Source organism: Leopardus geoffroyi, chromosome D1 (assembly GCF_018350155.1).
Source record: "Leopardus geoffroyi isolate Oge1 chromosome D1, O.geoffroyi_Oge1_pat1.0, whole genome shotgun sequence".
In the NCBI taxonomy this organism is placed as follows: domain Eukaryota; kingdom Metazoa; phylum Chordata; class Mammalia; order Carnivora; family Felidae; genus Leopardus; species Leopardus geoffroyi.
Window position 1 is genome coordinate 53,241,793 of NC_059329.1, and position 20,237 is coordinate 53,262,029.

At 48.9% G+C, this 20,237-nt stretch overlaps 1 protein-coding gene across 6 annotated transcripts in view; it reads left to right on the forward strand.

Annotated features, from left to right (window-relative positions):
• TENM4 (teneurin transmembrane protein 4) overlaps window positions 1-20,237 on the forward strand; it is a 2,911,279-nt gene that overhangs the window by 2,494,493 nt on the left and 396,549 nt on the right. Inside the window, exon 1 of one of the 6 annotated variants that reach the window (XM_045483837.1) lies at window positions 15,238-15,256. The exons of the other annotated variants lie outside the window; for them this stretch is intronic. The gene's annotated coding sequence lies outside the window, so the exon portion shown is untranslated. Of the gene's footprint in view, window positions 1-15,237; window positions 15,257-20,237 lie in introns of those variants that run through there. 6 annotated transcript variants of the gene reach the window in all.

Sequence of the window (20,237 nt, forward strand, 5' to 3'; positions counted from 1 at the left end):
AAAGTCAAGTTAACACAAGGGTTATAAAGCCGTGACCCTGTGTGCCAGCCCTGGGGTATGCCGAGGTCAAGACACTGTCCAATAAATAGAAATACTTTCAGAGTAGCTTGAGACTTCCACTTACATTCCTTAGATGTTGTAGGAGACACCAAATCCATAAGAAAACTTGTTGAAATCTGCTTTTTCTGTGTCCCCCTCTCCTGCACTTACAGACATCAGCTTCAATGTCTCTTTTAAAAGATTTCTATGAAGTCTTTCCATAATTATACTCTTTCATAGTGACAAGTATTTATAACACATGTGTACAATTAACACGTGTTTTCAATGTTTATTTATTTTTGAGAGAGAGAGTGTGCGTGCATGAGCATGCATGAGAGCGGGGCAGGGGCAGGGGCAGAGAGAGGGAGACAGAGGATCCGAAGTAGGCTCCAGGCTCTGAGCTGTCAACGCAGAGCCCGATGCAGGACTCAAACCCATGAACCACAAGATCATGACCTGAGCCGAAGTCGTACACTTAACAGACTGAGCCCCTAGGCGCCCCACAAATGTGTACAATTTAAAGAATAATGATAAATTCTCGTGTTCCCTCCCTACCAGCTAGCTTAAGAAACAGAACATGATACTATCTTTGAAGGCCTGTGGGGCCCCCACCCCAATCTCTCATTTCAGGTAACTGTTCTCCTGCACTCATTCTCTTGCTTTTCCTTGTCTTAGTCAGCTTGGGCGACTAACCAAATGCCATGAACTGGGTGACTTATAAGCAACAGAAATTTATTTCTCACAGTTCGGGAAGCTGGGAGTCCAAGATCAAAACCTTCTGGCAGATCCGTTGTCTGGTGAGAGCCCACTTTGTGGTTCATAGATGTATTTTTCACTGTGACCTCACATGGCTCAAAGGGCAAGGCGGCCCTGTGGGGTCCCTTATAAGGGCACAGTTCCCCTTTGTGAGGCCCCACCCTCGTGACCTCATCGCCTTCCAAGAGCCCCGCCTCCTGATAACACCACAATGGGGATTAGGTTGCAACACACAAATTAACATTAAGTTCATAACATAGACCGGGACCACTTTTCATCCCTCTCTCAGCAAAATACCCCCCGCCCCCAAGCCACCACCTGCATGCCTCTTGCTTTTCAGTCCTTGAGCCTTGCCATGCACCTGTCTGCCGTGACCTTTCCTGGGAGTGGGAAGGGGCCTAGAGAAGAGGGACCGAGGCCCCAGGCAGAATCCCTTTCCAGTTAAGGAGGGTGGAGGGCTGGGAACTCGTGCACACCCCTGGGGAGGAAATGGGGAGCGCATCCTGTTAAACCTGTTCATGGGAGTGGTATTGTCACTGTGTCCCCTGGAGCAAGCCCCTTCACCACGTGGACTTCTGAACTGGAAAGGGACTTGCATGGTCTAGAGTTTTCTAAAATTGTCGTTCCTTCTACAAATATTTACTGAACACTTACTGTGTTCCAAGCAGTGTCATAGGTGTAGGGGTATGGTGGGAAACTCCCTGATCTCAAGCAATTTACTGTCTTCTCCATGTTCCACCACTGGCTCTGATCCTCCCTTCATTACTGTTACTAACCTATTCACCTTTAAAGGCTGGAGTGGGGATGAAGTTAGATGGTAAATCTGGAAGTGCGTGCATCCTCAGACATCCTGGCCAGCACTGCTGTGATCCCTGCGATCCCTGAAAGGAGAGGGGCTAGGCTCCTGAAGGGTCTGGAGCTTCGGGTACCCACACCTGTGGTTGCCCTGATCTGCCACCAGATGTCACTGATGTGTAGGAGGGGGCAGGGAGCTAAGGGTGATGAGGTTTTTGTTTTTTTGTTTTTTTGTTTTTTTGTTTTTGACAGAGTTGTGAGAAGTGCAAAACTAAGTGCTTACTGTGTGCTATAGATGCTGTTCTGTCACACTGGTGATGTTATTTGATGTGCGCAGAAGCCCCCACCCCCATTTTATAGACAGGGAAACTGGTGGAAAGGAGGTAAGTGGCATTCTCCCTGCTCCATCTGAAAGAACCAAGGAAAGGTTGCTAAAGGGACTAACATCGGCCCTGGTATGAAAGTGGTCAACCAGGTGGCCCTTTACTGCTGCTAAAATTCTGTGGACAGTGTCTCCTGAGGGCAGCAAATGGCCGCACACATGCATGAGAACCAGAGTGCTCTGTAATCATTAAAACCCATATGGGTGCCCGTGAGGGTTGCAGTACAGGCGTTCATTAGGCAGATACAAGGGTACAGAGTGACAAGAGCCAAGTTGTGGTCGCAGGCTTGTCTGTGTTGTCTGTCAGATATGTGGGAAACAACAATGGCCTTTGCCAGTTTGAGCTTGACATAAGGATTAAAAAGGTCTCCAAGGACCCAGCCCCAACGTTAAAGAGCACGTAGATGCACAGGCTGTCAACTGTGAAGGACTCTAGTCCAGGTCCTTTCTAAATCCCTGGAAAGCTCTGATAAAAAGTTAAAGGGGAAAGTAGATGAGGAATTAAAGTCAAATTCAATTGGTAAAAATCTGCATGTAATAGTTCCAATTCATAGGTCTAATGATGCCATTGTCCATCCCTTCATTCTCCTTCCAGGGGAGCAAGGTCCTGTGGGAGGGGGAATGATCAGTTCAGGGTCACACAGGTAGAGAGGACACCAAGTCTATGACTTAAGTGTCCGCAGACCTTAAATTCATGGCATGAGGCATGACAAGTCAAAGGGCATGACCTGTGAGATGGGTTACTCCACAAGGAGACTTCAGGGAGGCCTTGCAAAGGAGAGGAGGGCTGATGCAAAGGCACTGGGGCTATATCCCCAAAGAAGAAAATCCCAGCAGCACGTTCTCAAATGCAGACCCACCAGGAGGGGAGCCCGGGTGCTGCCAGAAGCACACCATAGACACCCCCTGCCCTGCCCCAGGAATGGCTGAGGGATGAATGAAGCTGCTCATACAGGAGGCGGGAAGGCCCAGGGGCCCCAATGGCAAGACTGGAACATTGCTGTGTGATATCTGAGGCACGTGCAGCCACAGGGTGAATTACCAGGAGGCAGTCTTTAGCTCAGCAGAGTAAATGCATACATTCGTACCAATGAAACAGTTTATAAAGCCTTTCTTACAGGTTTCATCTTATTCGGTCCAGACAGTCACCCTTGGAGGGAGTCTATATTCCCATGTTACATCTGGGGAAAGTGAAGTTCAGAGAAGTTCACTCATTTCCCCAAGTTCTGAAGCTGGAATTAGAACCTGGGTCTTTCTAGCTACAACCAACACCATGTTCTTTTCACACTGACATTGTCTTGAGATAACGAGGATGATGTTCATGATGTTTTCAATGGCTCTGAGGTAGGACTTGGAAGGTCTGAGCCCAGAGAGGGCCTGTCACTTGCCCAGCATGGCACAGCTGGAACTGGGGAAGATGGGGACGGATGCAGACTTCCATCTGCCGGCCTTGACCCCTTTCTGCTCCTCTTCCTTGTGGGAGTGGTGAGGCCCTCCTTCCTGGAGGGGTGGGAACAAGTGTGAGATGCTTCTCTGTCAAGCGTCTGTCTGGCTTTCCCCGCCTCCTGGGAGAATGGGTGGGAGTGGATGGTAGCTGAGCCCCCTGATTCCTACCTGGGGGTTCTCTGACTGTCCTGAGTGGAGCACAGCACACAGCCAGGTGCCTTGCTTGAAGCACATTCCAGGGGAGTGATGAGCAGAGGTGAGGGAGGAGGCTGCCAGGAGCGAGGGGCCTGGTTGGGAGTAGGGTCCTGGGGGCAGAGCTAGGGGGTTGGCTTTGAGGACAAGAGAAGCCGGGTGAGAGTTGATCAAACAGTGTTTGTGAAAGATGATTCTCACGGAGCTGGGAAGTGGGGCGGAGGAGACACAGGAGACTCACATGGAGGCTTTTGAAGGTGCAGACACAGGGGTCTGGACAGACCATCCTGAGGACGGGCGATTCTGTGAGTTGAGAATAATCCCTGCACCATGAAAATTACGCTCAGCTCTTTGCAGGGGTTATGGGATAAATACTTTCCTTCCTCTCCTTGGGCCCAACCTTTATGCTACCAGTTTAGTTTATCTTGAGCCCCTGTCTTGTTTGTTTCACTAAATTACCTGTATATTTTTATGTTTAATGTGGGTGTGTGTGGTTGGTCTGTTAACGCAGATGTCCCATCCAGGCAGTGTTCATTTATGAAGGCCTCTTACCTGTTTCAGATCTGGTTTCAAAGAAAAAAGGAGCAGGTGCACGTAAACCCGATGAGGAATTTTGGGGTGAGAAATACTGTGTACTGTATCCCCGAGGTTGCCAAACGGTGTTGAGACAGAGCCAGCCGCATATTCAGTCTCCTGTATCATCTTGGAAATGCCACCCCAAGTGTTGATTTTTCTCTTCTCAGCTTACAGGGCAAAATGGCGTTCACTTTTTCTATTTATTTTTGGAGAAAGTTCAGGAGGAACAAGAAATTCCTTTAGCATATTTTGAAGAGGACAAAAATACAACCTGCCTTTTGTGCGGGGAAAATGTGGGAAATGTCAGTTTCCAAGTGTCTGTGCTGGAGGGAATGAGCTGAACTCTGAGGCTTGGTTCCCGGGCGCCAGGCCCAGGGGACGGGATGCCTGGCAGGGGCTGAGCTACCCCGGAAAGCTGGCGGGTGGTTCATGTTAGAAAGTGCACGAACAACCCTGGGTTCCTTCCTGAACCTCCAGGGTCACAGACTCCAGTGGTGAAAAAGAACCTGTCTTTGTCAACCTTACAGGCCCAAAGGAAAAAAAAAAAAACAACAACATACCTGAGGATCAAAAACCTCTCTAGCTGGTTCACCCCGTCAGCCCAGTGCAGGAAGGAGGCACTGGGAAGGGAGTGGGATCCCGGGCTCTGGGGTCTTCAGATAAGCACCACCGATGAGCAGCCTGCTCTGCCCCCGTCAGCCCACCTTTGTGGTTCCCTCATCTGTAAAATGGGGATAATAGAGCCCCATCTCAAGTGATGTTGTGAGGCCTGCGTGAGATGACAACTCTAATAGGTACTTTTCACTTGGCATATATGGAAATGTTAGTTATTGCTATTATTAGATTTATCAATGAAATTTTACTTAATCACACACAGGAACAAATTAAAAATGTGTGTGTGTGCCTCTTGGAATAATTGTTCTTCCAAGAAGAGGGATTTAAATGTGTGAGAAAGGAACAAAGTATTCCCCTAGAGACTGGGATATCCTGGGAAATTTTCTGTAAGTTGCTGAGACTGTGTCTTCTCGTTGCCAGAATATTCTGAAGAACGGAGAAGTCAGCCAGTGGGCCAGCTGTTGACTTTACTGGGCTGAGGATCCATATGTTCCGCTGGGTTTGTCCTTCTGGCATCCCAGCCTTGGGGGAGGGAGGTTGCATTTCCCAAGGAATGGCTGCCCTGGGTGTCGTCCAGACAGCTGCTTTGCTGTCCTGAAAAAAAGATCACAGGGGAGGTCTGAAGCACATGGAGGGGAAGGGGAGAGTTGGCGCTTTCCTGGTTCGGGTGGGCCTTGTAGGCAAGGGAGCTGCAAACTGGGGGGGGGTAGAGGGGACTCCCTAGAGGCCTGGGCTCTTGGACCGATTGTGTTGATGAGCTCCATCTGGAAATTTCCCTCGTAACAACAGCGGTTTTACCCAACACTTTGGCAGTGCATCATCCGGGTATATCTCCATGTTAAACAGCAGGCCTTCTTCATTGACTGTGGACTCAGTGTCGGCCCCATACTGCCCATCAGAGGAAGCAAAGTGATGGTGACAGTCAACATTTGTCCACTGCTTAGCAAAAGCTGGTGTAGTGCTACAGGCTTCCTGGAGATGATTCTCATGACAACAGGTCCCTGAGACACACGGGCAGTATCCCGATTTTGCAGAAAAGGAAACAGACTCAGAGAGGTCAAGTTGCTTCTAGAAAGTCACACAGCTGGTAAGAAGCCATGTTGGGATCCAGACCCAGGCTCTGACTGTAGAATCCATGCTTGTGACATCTACTCTGATGTGAGTCACCAGCTGGCAGGGAAGCAGAGGCAGCAGGTCGTGGGGCACATCTTAGACCTTCACAGGGTGAACCAACACCGGCCAGTCATTAGAGACTAGATGCTACGATGGGGGCATACGGGGCTAGAAGCAAATACAGCGGGACCCCAGCTCTGCTACTTACTAGCTGTGGGCACTGACCCCTCTGGGCTTCTGCAAATCAGGTAAAAATACTTACTTTGCCAGGTTACCGAGAGAAACTGTGAAAACTGGCTGTCCTGGCACCTCCTTGGTGGGTGTGTTTACCTGGCAAGCAGAAGTGCGATTGTTTGGAACTGCAGAAATAGGCTTCAGTAAGCAGTGGGGAGTGTGCTCCCCTCCCGTGAGGAGGGCCAGGCCAGTCCCTGTAGGGGCTGCAGGCTGGAAGACACCTCAGGAAGTCACCCTGCCCACGGCATTCCTGGCAGGCTGCAGGCCCAGATGTCCACCCTGGCAAGGGGGCTCATTTCATTTTACCGCTTCCCAGGGATGGATCAGACAGTCTCTTCTCGCTCATGCAAACTTATGAAAGAGCTTGGGAGGATATAAAGAAATGCATCCTTCCTATGAGATTAATAAGTGGTGAGTGTTGTTCTTGGATTGTCAAGAAAGACTTGCCAAGCATGGGGCACTGTGCATTCTGCAGGCTACAAGAAGCAGGGATGTTGATGGCAGACCTGGGTTCAAATCCAGCCCTGCTGCTTACTACCTGGGCACATCACTTGACCTCTCTGAACTTACACTTCCTCCTATAAAGAGGGGAGAGTCACAGCTCCCTGGAAGGGTTGCCATGAAGACTGGAGCCAAGCCACAGGGCAGCTTCTGTAGGCTGAGCTTCCTGACGGCAGCTGGACCCCATTTCCAAGAGTGGCCAGGCCCTACTTTTTCACCCTCTCTCCTCATCTTCTATCAGGCAGGACCAACAATGCCCAGGCCGATCCAGAGCTTGGAGAGAGACACATCTGCCACCAGGTGTGGCTAACTCCAAGCCATCACGTGTGCAAGAAAGAACAGGCCCGGCCCTGAGCCGGGTCTGGCCTCCGATCTCTTGACCCAACCCTGGACTGTTGCACAGCTTGGAGCTGGTGTGCAGGCACTGATCCGGGACAGCATGGAGCCGCCAGCAGTCTCGTAAATCAGGCCTCAGCCTTTGAAGCTTCCACAAGCTCCCTGGGAGAGCCTGAACAGCTTGATCTTTTTACAGCAGGAGCTCATCCCCCGTGGTCTGGAGTCTCCAGGGGTGACTGGGGCCTGATTTACAGAGGTCTCTGATAACAACAGCCCAGCCTAGGAAGGGAGGCCCAGGAAAAAATGAGTTTGCCCTATGACCTGGCCTCCCAGGCTAGGGAGACAGTCAGAACTACCCTGAAGGGGCCTGCCTCTGGGCCTATGTGGGCAATGCCCACCCACCCCACCACCCCCACCACTAGTGGAATTTGGTTCTCCTTTGATGAAAAGATTCATCTCTTCCCTTCAGAAAGTAAAGAGGGGAGGAAGTGCCTTCAAACCTGGCACCCTAGAGGAGAGAGGCATGGCAGACGGGCCTGGGTTTGGAGTCAGATCCGGGTGTGTGACCTTACACAAGTCTTTTCGCAGACCGGAGCTTCAGTTTCTCCACGTGACACACGGGACTAATAAGCGGCATGGTGTAGAGTTGGCATGAGGGCTACGTGAGCTAGCAGATGTAAGGCACGCCGCCCAGGGACCAGTGTACCGTAAGCCCTCAGAGAACATTCTCTCCCCTCCTTTCTTCTTCCTCAACCCAAACATCCAGGCTGTCTGCCTCCGGACCCCATGCTTGGATCACTGTGCAGGGATGACCCCTGTACCCTCTCCAGGCGGGAACCTATGGATTAGTCTCTGATTAACCCAAGCTTCTGAACCCATGCTTCCCCACAGCCCTTTCTGCCGTGATGGGAATGTTCTGTGTCTGCACTGTATCCACATGTGGCTTTTGTACTTTTGAAATGTGTCTGGTGTGACTGGGGAACGGCATTTTATGCCGTTTTAATTTGAAATTTTAATCTAACCAGCTGTGCGTGGCTAGTGGCCACCATGTTGGACAGCACTGGCCTTCCATGAGGAAGACCTGACTGGGCCTGGCCTTGATTCAAGTATGCGACCCTGGGCCAGTCATGTCACCTTCTGCACTCTCAGTGTCCTTATCTATAAAATAAGGGCTCTTGATAGAACTAAATGAGGCAAGAGATGTGCCCCATTCAGTAGACACACTCATGTTCATTGTGATGAGTTGGTGTTTATTGAGTTCAGAGCCGTGGAGGCTCTAAGAGGAGACAGCATGACCCCTGTCTTTGGGACAATTGTGCAGATGAGATTTGCACCTATGAAACAGAGACAAGGGGATAGTTCCAACCCCTTCCCCAGCTTTTTCTGCTTCTAATCTGTTCCCACCTGGCTGGGGCCCCCCTCTTGTTTGCTCCAAAGACTTTCCACATAGGACCATAACTACCTGTTTGCAGTATCAGCAGCTCCCCGTACTTTTCCATCTAAGCAGCTTGACCCTCAGAGTTTATCATCAGACAGCATCTGGTTAGAGGCTGTAGCCACCACACAGGAGAAGGAGGATGGGGCCTTGAGTGGGGTGGGTACCTCAGGAACTGAGAACGTGAGAAAGGAACGTGGGTCCACTCCACCATCCTTACAAAGTGATTGTTCGGTCCTCATACCTGTTGCTTCATGGTCCCAAGATGGCCACCATGTTTAAGACAAGAATAAGAAGGAGATGGGTTATGTCCCCTACAACACCTCCCCCCACAAAAAAAAAGAAGCTTCCTCTGCCAGTGGACTTCCTTTGTCGTCTGGTAGCCAGAACTGGGTCGTATGGTTATCATTAGTGTAAGGGAAGCTGGGAAATAGAGCATCTGCCAAAGAGAAAATGGGCTTGATTGCCTTTGCGAAATCATGATATGTTGCCTGGGGCGGAGCATGTTGATTTCCCAAACAAAACTGGGCTGCCTTAGCTTGGGAAAGGGGGTGGAGAAGGTTCTGGGGTTGGCCACTTGCAGTAGTCTACCTCAGTGGTATAGCACTTTACAGTTTACTAGGCACTTTGATTTGTGATTCTGTTTGAGCCTCTCAAGTTTGTAAGACAACACAGGGATTGTAAATCCCCATATTACAGATGAGGAGAATGAAGGTCTAAGAAGTGGGGTGACTTAGCGGGGCGGTAAGCAATAGACCCCAGTCCTCCAGACTCTCAAAGGTGCCTCTTCTGAGCTGAGAGGTTGACCTCAGCTGAGGGCGGGGAGCTGAAGTCACACATCTTTGTGTCCCAGATATCTAGTTCAATAGCCTGGCACAACATGGGCATTCGGTAAATGTTCCATGGATATATTAAGTAGTGAATTTCCTTAATTAATTAATTAGTCCTCATGCTGTCACTGGGGACTTTGATTAATTTATTCACTTGCCCCCTGGTGCACAGGATGGGAATAATAGCACTTGGCCACCGATTCCTTGCTTTACTTACAAAAGAGGAAGATCATCCCTTTCCAGGCATGCCCCTTTGGGGGATGATGATCAGGTCTGATGGGAAGAGAGATGAGGAAGGGGATCCAGCGACCAGTTGCCCAAAGAGCAAAGGCCCCTGGATCCATTGGCCTTGAAAATGGCTCAGCTCAGTGACCATCTTCATCGCCACAAACCTGTATCGAGAACACGTATTGGCCTTCATAGCTTTGAAAGCCAGTCTGCCCCGCCAGACGGGTGCTCCTCAGGGCAAACTCTGAATCCTGTCTGCATCCCCACTGATTGGCAGCACAGAGATTGGGTGGATATAAAGAAGGAAAGGCCCATCCCTTGCCTCAGGGCTCCTCATCTTTTGAAGGAGACAGGCATCCACCTAAATGACAGACACGAATTCCAGAGCACTGAGCTCTCTAACAGATGCTCAGACGTTGGGTTGGCTGGAAAGTGATGGGATAATGGGGCAATGAAGTCATCTGGCAGGTGGGAGGGGAGAAGGGATCTGAGGAAGCTCCAGTAGGATTTGAGTCTGCTTTCCGGGAAGGGAAGGAATTGTAGCTGGCAGCCAGTGTGGGGGGAGGAGTGTTCTAGGCAGAGGGCCCCATGGGTACAAAGGCTTGGAGGCAGGAGAGGACAGGCGGGCTGAGCAGTCTGACACTGAGTATGATATGTCTGAGAAAAGAGGGTGGAGATGAGACAGTACAGGTAACACAGGTATCAGGGTGTGAAGGGCCATGTTAACATCCTATAGTCCTATGAGTCTCAGATCCCAAAGTCATGAATCACCTGGGGATGTGATTTCAGATTCTGCTAAGAGTAGGTCTGAGGTGGCGCCTTAGATTCTGATTTCTAACAAGCTCCTGGAAATCAGGGTGCTGCTGACCTGTATGTAGTTCAAGGCTGCACTTGGAATAGCAACACTTTAGGCAATGGGGAACCATTGAAGGTTGTGCACAGGGACATGATTATAGTCTGATTTTCTTCTTAGAACAATCACCTCAAAAGCTGTGAAGAAGCTCCAGCAGGGTAGAAGGATGCAAACAGGATAACAGATGTATTTTTCTATATCTCCAGCTCCTGAGATGGTTTCTGGCTCATAACGGATAATCAATAGATACATGGAAAGGAATAAATTAGCCATTTATGATAGACTTTTAAAATGAGAAAATAGGAAGAAGAGATGACTCAAGTTATGCCAGGCTGATAAGCCAGTACTATATAAAACACTCTTTTGGGCCAATCTAAACTGAGAATATGTCTTAAGGCACTGGTTTTCTAACTTGTTTTTGGCCAAGGATCTGATTGCTTAAATGAAACCCTAAATGGAGGCCCAATATGTGAATCGGATAAAAAACAAGTAGTGCCCTGGTTGGCACAGGGGTCAGGGCTTGGTACCTGACACCCCACTCCTTCCCCTTCTTCCCCTTTCCCAATGACTGGCAGATTCCCCCTGCAGCCCAGACCCTTGAAAGTATCAGTGCCCTCAGGAAGCCAGCCTGACTCCTCCCCCACCTCCAGACTGCACGAGGCCGCCCCTCTGCAGGATCTTGAATGGAGATTATCTACTTCTGGCTCAGCCTCCCCTGCTAGACAGTGCAGTCCTTCGGGATAGGACCATGAACAAAGACCATCTCAGGGCTCCTTGTGTGCAACACAGGGTCATGCTGGCAGTGGGGGAAAGATGATGCACAGAAGTAGACATGTGAGCCAGCAGGTTCCAAGGAGAACGGACCAAGGGACTAAGATTCCAGAGCACCAGACACACATTACCACCTCCCTCCCAAGCAGCAAAGGTGGCGTGGACAGCAGAGATGGGCAGGTGACGGAGTCAAGATTTTTAGACTAAGACAGTTGTGGGTTTAGATTCCAGCTCAGGCATTTATTACTGTGCAACCTTGGATAAGTCTTGAGCTTCTCCAGGCCTTGGCTTCTCATCAAGAAAACAGGAATAACAAATCTTCCCTTCAGAGGGATGCGACACAGAATGAGTGAGGCACTGGATGCCAGTGCTGTTTTCTAAGCCGTGTGGCCCTCTTCCCGCTCACTGTTGCCAGCTCGCAGCCTGCCTTGCTTCTGCATGAGTGTCTCTGCACATTGCATGAAAGCAGGAAGCGTCAGTCAGGCTGACAAATCTCTGTGCCCCCAGGTGGTATTCCTAACCAGTTAAAGGTTTGGCATTTATTCTCAACTGCTTGTCGCTGTATTTTTCAGATAGCCACGTATTTAAATATCATCAGCCTGATTGCTCCTGCAGATATGTAGCCCTTGTTCTGTGTAGGCAGGTGTTCCAGATGGCAGCTGCAGCCCAGTGGAAGGGACAGTGGGCATTAGAACATTGGGATCAAGTCCCGGTCTGCTCTTTGCCAGCTGGGTGACCTTAGACGTATCGTTTCACCTCTCGAAGCCTTAATTTCCTCAACAAGAATAACAAATATTTGCATAGTGCTTCACAGTTTCAAAGCTACACCCACCTGTTCCTGTGACACTTCTAACCTCTGAACACAACTGATCTTTATCAGATCAGCTCTGAGATACAGCTCAAAAAGATGAGACTCTCCATGTGGGGCTCTGAATCCTAGCTCCCTTGTAAAGCTGTGTGACTTAGGGCAAATCCTTGCCCCTTCTGAGCCACAAATTATATAAAATGGCAATAATTTGGCCAACAAGTATTATCAGGCGCGTGCTCGGTGCCCCGTAAATGAGACCGACTGTTTGGTTTGTATTCATCATTCGGATGTTAGATGTTATTGTCATTGGCCTGGGATCACAAAACCACTTATCAAAGTCAGTTCTCCTAAGCCAGCACCCCACATCCCTGTCTGCCTGTCACACTTCCTTGCTGAAATAAAGATATAAAACCTACTTCTCAGAGCAGGACAGTGTGAACAGAAGTAGTGTGATTGGCAGTGACATATAAACTATAAAGTGCCCAGTACAGGAAAGACCCCAGCATTATGTTTTCTCCGTGCAGCCCCAGGGGTGGTAAATCCAATTGTTTGTCACAAACTGTGAACTTTAAGCCTGAGCTTTTTCTAGATTGTGCTAAACATCATCTGTAGGCCCTTCCCATTTGCTTTTCAGCTCAAGGGTCTGATTTAAACACCATTCCCTTGCCCTTAGGGGATGGGAAGAGAGGGAAAGGCAGCCCATCTCTGGAGCAACACTGGGAGGTCGAGGCAGACAGGCTGGTTTCCAGCCACTTGGCCTGTCTGTGGGGCCTGGCCCTCCTAGGGGGCTAATCCCTGCTTTGTGATGCTCCCTTGGAGTGGGCACAGAGCCTAAGCCAATTAAAACCCTCTCTCTGAAGAGAGTTCCAGTTTCTGGGGAAGCACAGGACTGCACATTGACTGTGCACAGGCCGTTGCTTCAGGGACCACTCCTCTCCTGCGAGCCGGAGCTGGAGCAGAGCCGGGGCTCAGGAAGACACCGTCACTCGCCCTCTGTCCAGGCCCCCAGATGACCATGGGGGTCCTCACAAAAGGCAGGATGGCAGGGGTATAAATAACTCCCCATCTTCCAGATCAGGAAAGTGAGGCCCCATGTGACTTGGCTCATACCTAGTAAATGCAAGGCTGAGATTCAAACCGGAATGCCAGTTTAACACCAGTTAAAACAATGGTGTGTTTTCTGTCTTTCTGGGACAATAGTGAAACCCTTGTCACCTTGCACCCCAGCGTAGATCTGGGCACATCGTGGGTTCCTAGTATATGTTTGTTCAGTGACTAAATGAATGAATATATATGCTCAACAGGGGCATTTTGTCTGAAGGCAGCAGTATGTGTTGAGTAGAGAAATCCAGAGCTGCACCTGGGCTGGAATGAAATATCTTATCATCATCATCATCATAGCAGCCAAGTGCTAAGTCTGTTCTAAGTATTTTCCACATATTAACTTATTCAGTCCACCCAGTAACCCTGTCTGCTAGGGGCAGTGACTATAACTACTTCACGTAAGAGGCACAGAGAGGTTGAGTAACATGTGCAGGGCACACGGCTGGGCAGTGATAGAGCTGGGATTTGAACCCTAGCAGTCTGGTTCTTAGCTACTACGTATGACTTTCCGTCTACCTGGGAATGTCCTCTTCTGTAAGCTGGGGATGGAGAGGATATGCATTCAGCATTCGGGGCCTCCATGACTTTTTTGAGATGAGAAGGGACTTTGCATTAGAAACACCGTACTAGACAAATCTGGGCTGGTGCTGGCTAGTACGGGCCAGGCTGGGCCCCTGCTGCCGTGACCCCGCTGCGTTCCAGCCCTGGAGAGGAGTGCATAGCCCCGGTTTACTTCCTCTCCTGGCTGGAAGAGCCAGAAAGACTGCTACAGTGAACTGAGGTTAACAACCCAAAACCCCCAGAATTAACAGAGTGACAAGCAGTTTCTTAATGAAACCGAATATAGAGCCACAATCAAGAGAACAAAGTGAGTGGCCCCAAGAAGCCAGGACTGCAGTGAGCCATGTGTAACACTAGCCAGCAGAGGGGCCAAAGGCCAGAGCTTCCCCACGGAGAAGACAGGCCCAGGGCTCTGTGGGAAGGTGGAGAGGCTCTGCTGAGTCTGTGTGAGCCCACCGTCGTGCCGGGGCAGCCTAGGAGGTGTACTGTGTCCTTCCTCTGTTCCTGGTGGTGGCTGGGAGGGTAAACAGAACCTCCTCGGCTAGAATCTGGGGCTCCCAGGGCAGAGCCGATAAGAGCATTCTGAGAATATCATCTCTGTGTCGTGGGCAGTGGGGAAAGACCAGGTAGAAGGAAGGGGGCTCCTGGAGCAGGAGATTGAAGGGCTCATCCCTCATATCTGCTGGTCCCTCACTAAGGAGCACGTGGCCTGGCCTAGGGCCAAGGGCAGAGCTGTTCAGTGTTCCTGTGTTTGTTGGAGAGTTTTGTGTTGGATTGGGGTGCCCTGTGGGGGTTGGGGGCTGGATGGTACACGCTGACGTGGGATTTGTGCCAACAGGCATCTTTGATCCCAGGCACTGGGGTTCACGCTGCAACATATTTTTGCTTCAGCTGGAAGCTTGGTTTGATCAGAATCCTCTTAGCATGGGGATTGGCATTCCTTAAACATGTGGAATTCATCCAACAACATTCCCTCCTAACTGTGGGGTAGTTATTCATTTCCTTGTCTGTCTCACCCTCGGGATACGGAGAGAATTTAAGGCAAACCTTTGCACTTTGAGTCAAAAGACGTAGGCTGCATCTAAGCCCTGCCTCTTGGTAGCTGTGCAACTTTGAAACAAGGAACTTCACCTCTGTGAACATCAGTCCTCTTATCTTATACAGGACCATGACATAGTTACTCAGAGGTGTTTGTTCCGTTAATCAGTCATTATTTATTAAGTGCCCACTGTTTGCAGGGCTCAAAGTTTGAACGATGCTGAACGAGATGGACGTGATCCCTATCTCCATACAGTCTGGAGCATGTAATTAAGCAACTACTGAAATATAAATACAATATAAATATCACGTTGATACCTTTCCAAAAAGAGTAGAGGCTGATGAATTTAAATCACACAAACATGTAGAAGAAATTTATAAGCTCCGAAGTACTGTTTAAACATTAGCCATTATCCTTGTTGTTCTCATGACATTTCCTCTTTTTTTTTTAAGTTTATTTATTTATTTTGAGAGAAAGAGAGAGAGGGAGAGACGGAATTCTAAGCAGGCCCCGCACTGCCAGCGCAGAGTCTGACCGGGGGCTCAAACTCAAAAACCGTGAGATCATGACCTGAGCCAAAATCAAGAGCTGGATGCTTAGCCGACTGAACCACCCAGGAGCCCTTTCCTCTTATTTTTAAAGGTAATTCAATGATCTGAGCCCCACTTTCCTCATCTGTAACATGGGAATTATAATATATGCATTAGTTAGCCTTTCCATGTAATATACCACCACAAATCATAGCAGCTTAAAATGACCATTTATTGGTTTCTAAGAGTCAGTAATTTAGGCTGGGCAGAGCTAGGTGGCTCAGCCAGTTTTACTCTGAGCTCACTCATGAGGCTGCAATCTCCAGGGGTCTCATAGGCTCAGCCCTCTGCCTCTAGCAACAAGCTGGCCAGCCTGAGTCTCTTTATATGATAGATGTTTTCCAAAAGTAGCCAGAGAAGGCAAACCCAAAACTCAAGGGTATTTCACGCTTCTGAATCCCGTTTGCTAATGTCCCCTGGGCCCCTCGGCCAGTGCAAAATGGACAACCCGGGAGTCAGTGTGGGAGACTGCACAAGGGTGAAATACAGGGAGGTGTCATTTCTAGAGTAGTCTCCCACCACACCTAACTTCCCCAGTTATCCCAAGGACTTTGTGATTGTTATGTGATACCACACCGGTGGTGTTTGTTGTACCTGCCCATAGTACATGATCAAGAATTGTTAAGTGACTATGGATCTGAGCAGCTCGCTACGTTATTGGGGGGAAATACATGACACAGAAAATGAGTGGCTAATGATTGGTCAAAAACAAACCCATGTAAAGTATGGCAACGTGGCTAGAAATACTAAGATGTCAGAGCATTGCTGATACTGACACTGCATCGCAGCTTTTAACCCTGGTATTTTAAAGAGTGATCTTGATCAAAAGGAACTTTTTCGGAGAAGGATGGCCAGGGTGGAAGGAAGGTGAGTGGGCACTGAATTAGGAGAAGGCACAGGGCCATTTTTCCTGTATTATCTTGTAACATCTATTATCGTTATTTATTGAATACTTATTTATGCACGAGGTACAGAATTAAAGAACATTCCCAAGGTTTGCCTCATGTAAGCCTCAGGACAGCCATGTAAGATGTTGGACTCTATCTTCATTTTACAGATGAGGAAACTGAGTCTCAGATAGTTTCTTTGTTCAGAGTTGCACAGGAAGTACCTAGTAGGTTCAGGGGTCAAGCCCCGGTCTTCTGGACTCACAAAACCTATTGTTATCATTGAAGTTTCTGTAAAGGTAATTGTAGCTCACAGGCAGTTGTAAAAGATAATACAGAGATATTCTGGGTACTCTTTACCCAGGTTTCCCGCAGCAGTAACATTTTGCACAACATCAGTAGGAGAGCAGATATCACAACCAGGATGCGGGCATTGGTACAATGCATTCATTATATGTAGATTTCCCCAGTTTTGCATGTGTCCTACTGGTGTGTATGTGTGTGTTTACTTCTGTACTGTTTTATCACCTGTAGCTTAGTGTGTCCAGTCAAGATAGCGGACCTTTCCAGCACCACAGAATTTCTCACACTGCCCTTCTATAGCCATACCCACCTCCTTCCCACCCCTGCCCCATCCCTAACCCCTTGCAGCTGCTGATCTGTTCTCCATTTCCAACATTTGGTCATGTCAAAAATGTTACACAAATGGGATCACATAAGACATAATATTTGTGATTGTGGTTTTTTTTTTCACTCGGCATAATTCTCTAGAGAGTCAGTATCGTTAGTCATTCATTTTTCTCACTGAATAGTATTCCATGGTGTTTCCTTTATTTAACCATTTGCCTGTCGGAGGACATCCGGACTATCCAGTGTTTTTGCTATAATGAATTAAGCCTCTACAACCATTGTTGTACAGGTTTTTGTGTGAGCATAGTTTTCACTTCTGAGAAATAAACTCTCAAAGCGCAGTCATTAGATTGTACAGTAATTGCGTGTTTATTTTCATGAGAAAGTGTCAAAGTGTTTTTGAGGGTCTGTACTAATTTATATCCCTCCCAGAAATGTGTGTGCACTTTAGTTTCTCTGCATCCTTGCCAGCATTTAGAGTTATCACTATTTTTTTCTTTTAGCTACTCTGATGAGTACGTGGGGATATTGTAGTTTTCATTTGTATGTCCCTGACGGCCGGTGATGTTGAGCATCTTTTCACGTGCTCATTTGCCATCTGTGTATCCTCCCCGGTGAATATCTGCTCATGTCTTTTGGCCATTTTCTAATTGGGCTGTTTGAGGGTTTTTTGTTTTCGTTGTTGTTGTTGTTGTTGTTGTTGTTGTTGTTTTTTACTGTTGAGTTTGGAGCACTCTTTGTGTACTGTAGATGCTAGACCTTTGTTGGATATGCAGTTTGCAAATATTTTCTTTTCATCCTAGTAACGGAGTCTTCCACAGAGCACAGGTTTGAATTTCAGTGAAGTCCAGTTTATCAGTTTTTTTTTTTTCTTTTTGGGTTGTGCTTTTGATGTAAAGCTCGTGTTTTTTACCACTGTGATCCACTGCTTTCTGAAGCCTGAGAAAGAGAAATCTTATTCTGGGGTTAGAGCGGGGGCAGGGCAAGGGATTAGGCTTGTTTGCGAGGTTCTAAGGCAGAGTTAGGACCAGCAAGAAGCCTCTGGAAATCAGTAAATTCTAGCTTTTGCTATCAGAAAGACCCTTCGAAGGGGCGTCTGGGTGACTCAGTCGGTTAAGCGTCCGACTTCGGCTCAGGTCATGATCTCGCAGTCCGTGAGTGCTGACAGCCCAGAGCCTGGAGCCTGATTCCGATTCTGTGTCTTCTTCTCTCTCTCTGCCCCTCCCCCGCTCGAGCTCTGTTTCTCTCTCTCTCAAAAATAAATAAAACATTAAAGAATTATTATTATTATTATTATTATTATTATTATTATTATTAACCTTTGAAGGCCACTGCTTAGAGGATGAAGTGTGTCAGGAGTGAATGCCCCATCATCCGAGATCAAGCAAAACCTTACTGGTGTTCATGTGGACTCACAGCAGGATTCCAAGCTTCAGATGGGGCTTGGGTGACTAATATCCTTTATGTTCCTCTCTAATTCTAGGACTCTAGGAGAATGGTATCTGAATGACCCCTGCCTGACCTTGTGTGTCTAACAAATACATCGACCAGAGACCATCCAGGTTGATACATTTGGAAAGGCTTTCCGTGGCCATCTGGGCTGTCTCCAGTTTGGGGCAGGTTGAGCCAGACTCAACAGGAGGTGGCCATTGAAGCCACAAGGTCTGCGAGTTTTCCTGCCTAAGGATAGAGTACACAGTAGCCAAAGGCTTGAAGGGCCCAGGCTCGGAGGCTGGGGCCTGTTCCTGCTCTCTTTCCTCATCCTGGGGCCAGCCACCTGGCTGCCTGCCCCACCTCCACCCCAGCAGCCTCTTCTTCATCCAGACCATCAAGGAGAATCCCTTCCCTTGCAGCACTTATGAGACTTAATTACCGATGGCTAGGTCCTTTGAGGCCTTGGATGAAAGGGATACGAGCAGCGCAAGGCTTGATTAGGCGTGTAGGACTCTGGGCACAATTAGCTCCGTGAGAGCCTTGCCCTGCCTTTATCTGTCTCCAGCTCCGTGTGACTTACAGCAGCTAATTATTGAAATAAAAATTGCCTGACCACCCAGCTGCTGGAAAGAGGGCCCTAATATCTATTAAGTCTGCCTTTAATTATTGGAAATGGTGGCAGCTTCAGGCAGTTAGGGTTTTCCCATCATTATGGGCCTTTCCCTCCACCTCTTTGAGGCTTGCATACACAGAGATATAAGTGAAATTCTGCCAAAGCCACTTCTTTCTCCCTTGCTTTGCAACTGGGCATCCCTTTCTGGGATACCTTTGGAAACAAACTTTGTCTGCTGCAAGGACCCCTCTCGATTCCTCCCCAAAGGGCTTTGCAATCATTACACTACAGAACTTGAAGCCTTTGACAGAGTACTTTGAATTCAACGTGTGTGTGTGTGTGTGTGTGTGTGTGTGTGTGTGTGTATACATAGAGGCAGTCCTCAGGCGTGGATTACCTGGGATGACCCTCACACCACCCCAATGTGCAGAGGAGAAAACTGAGGTCATGAAGGGAAACATAAACCTGGCAACTCCTGTCTCTTTACTTGCTGGTGTGGCCATCACCAAGTCACAGCCGCCTGAGAGCTTTCTTCTTTCTACGGACACAGAGCCCTGGGCAGAGCAAGAGGACACAAGCAGTTGCTACCTTCGCAAATCTGCAGGGCTCTTGTGGGATGGAGGGAGTTAGTGTAACAACTGAGAGACTCACTATTTCCAGAGCCCGGAGTCAGTCCTTGCTACCTGTGGTGCCAGTTTTCTCCTCCAGCTCTCCCTCCAGAGTGGAGGCCTAATGCAAGAGCCCCAGGTAATTACGGGTTTAAGCCTCGGACACAGGAGGGGATGTGCAATTAATCAGCCCGACTGCCTCTCCCCTCCCTCTGATGATCTCATAATGTGGTCCCAGAATAAGAAGCCCATAGAGAATCAGAAATCTGTGCAGGGCCTTTGCACACTTTTTTGCAGAGAATTGGCATGCTGATGATAAAACTTAGGTTTGGGGCTTGGCCCTTGAATGGATTCTCCAGGGAGAAGGAGAAAGCCCCTTCCGGGGGGAGCTGAGGGGCAGAACAATTTCTCAAGGGTCATGGAGAAGCTGAGTCGCAGCACATAGCCAGCACACCTGGGCTGGGTGGGTGTGCTTCCTAGAAAGCCACGTGGAGTTGAGCTGCCCAGTGGGTGCAAGAGAGGGGTGCGTGGGGGGCATTTCAGCTGCACCAAGAGGTTCCCAGGGGTTCTAGCCCACCCCACGTGAGCGGCATGCAGATGAACGTGAGCGTGCCCCTTTCCCTGTCCCCTGGTTAACTCCTGTGCAGCTCTTGGGCCTCAGCTTAGCTGTGACCTCTTTCTGGCTGCCCTGCTGCCTGCCCCACCTGAGCTGATGTCCCCTACTCTGCCTCGAGCATCTCTGTCAGTTGCTCTTTTGTGCTCACTGTGCTGGAACCATCTAGATGTGTCTGTCCCTCTAACTGTGTCTGATCCACTTCCTTGTCCCCAGCACACCGCCCCCACCCCCGATTGGACAGGCTT